This window comes from Taudactylus pleione, unplaced genomic scaffold, assembly GCF_031769625.1.
Source record: "Taudactylus pleione unplaced genomic scaffold, aTauple2 ptg000037l, whole genome shotgun sequence".
Lineage (NCBI taxonomy): Eukaryota > Metazoa > Chordata > Amphibia > Anura > Myobatrachidae > Taudactylus > Taudactylus pleione.
In genome coordinates, this window is record NW_028284439.1 from 17,236,830 (window position 1) to 17,238,180 (window position 1,351).

At 36.0% G+C, this 1,351-nt stretch overlaps 1 pseudogene; it reads left to right on the top strand.

The window, feature by feature from the left end:
* Positions 1-350: 350 nt before the first annotated feature.
* On the top strand, positions 351-469 carry LOC148538759 (5S ribosomal RNA; annotated as a pseudogene).
* The last annotated feature ends 882 nt before the right edge of the window (positions 470-1,351 follow it).

Sequence of the window (1,351 nt, forward strand, 5' to 3'; positions counted from 1 at the left end):
TATGAACACTAAAGGTATTTGGTTATGTAATATGCAGTTAAACAGGATATGAGATTATGATTACCAATTAGGAATGGTGAAATACATGTGTAAACAATACCATCTTTAGGCATATCGCCTGTGATACTTCATGACATACATTCCTTTATTTAAGGTTACACGTATGATATGCATGATTTAGCAACAACAAAGCACATCACTCTTACGTGTAACATTTAAGTATGCTCATGCATAATTTTTTGTGAAACTTTTTATTAATAAAATGGACTACTCACTGTGACAGTCGTACATTTACAAATTTTTGCTCTGACCGTGGGCTGGTGCGAATATCATTCCCATAAATAACCTATACCTACAGCCATACATTACTTGCTTTGCCCAAACTCGTCCAATCTTGGAAGCTAAACAGTAAGAGGCCTGGTTAGTACTTGGATGGGAGACCACTTGGGAATACCAGGTGCTGTAGGTCAAAAAAGGATAACTGGGACTAGAGTGCACATGGCAGAGCATTTACATACCATTACCATACAGTTGGGTAACTAATATACCTGTTTATTGTCAATCCTCCCTTAAAATCTAGTCAATCCAACTCAGTGGAATGCTGATTTAGTAATATTTTATTTTTCATGTTATATGAGTTTTTCTCTCTCTTTTTCTTTTCCTTGCTACAGGTGATTAATATACAACACTTGTAAGCATTAACTATTGTATATGAGTACCTTTCAAATTTATTGATACATAATAAAGGTTAGATTTTAATATACTGTATGAATATTCATAAAGAGTGCCCCAGCAACAAGCCCTTCTTTTTCTCTGTTCTTGTTTAACGTATGTATTAAACTGGGCTTTGGGAGCACCACCAACAATACTCAATGACACATTTTGTATCTAAATATAGGATGGTTGGTTTATAATTAATCAAGTAACTACTATAAGTCATTTATGAAGGTTCTGTGCGGAATCCCTCTTCTCTTTACTTTCCTTATATATGCATGTGAACAAAGTGCACCAAACAGTACAATCAATACAGAGATTTAATTAATTTTTGGATTGCGCAGCTCTATTCCTGCCTGGACTGGAGCCACAGGGCTTATATATGCACATAGAAAAGCGTACCAAACAGTACATACAATACAATTATTTAATTGTTTTATTTTATTATTTGATGTTGCAGGCACAGGTCTATTCAAACAGCATGGAGTCGAGTCACAGGGCTTATATATGCAGTTTAATGTCTTATTGATGGACACAGCACTGCCAATACAGCAGAGCACAGCACAGCATACAGTAGCGTGCACCCCCTATACACATTGACTAAGCAGCACAGCTACTTGTCAGTCTGGACACAGCA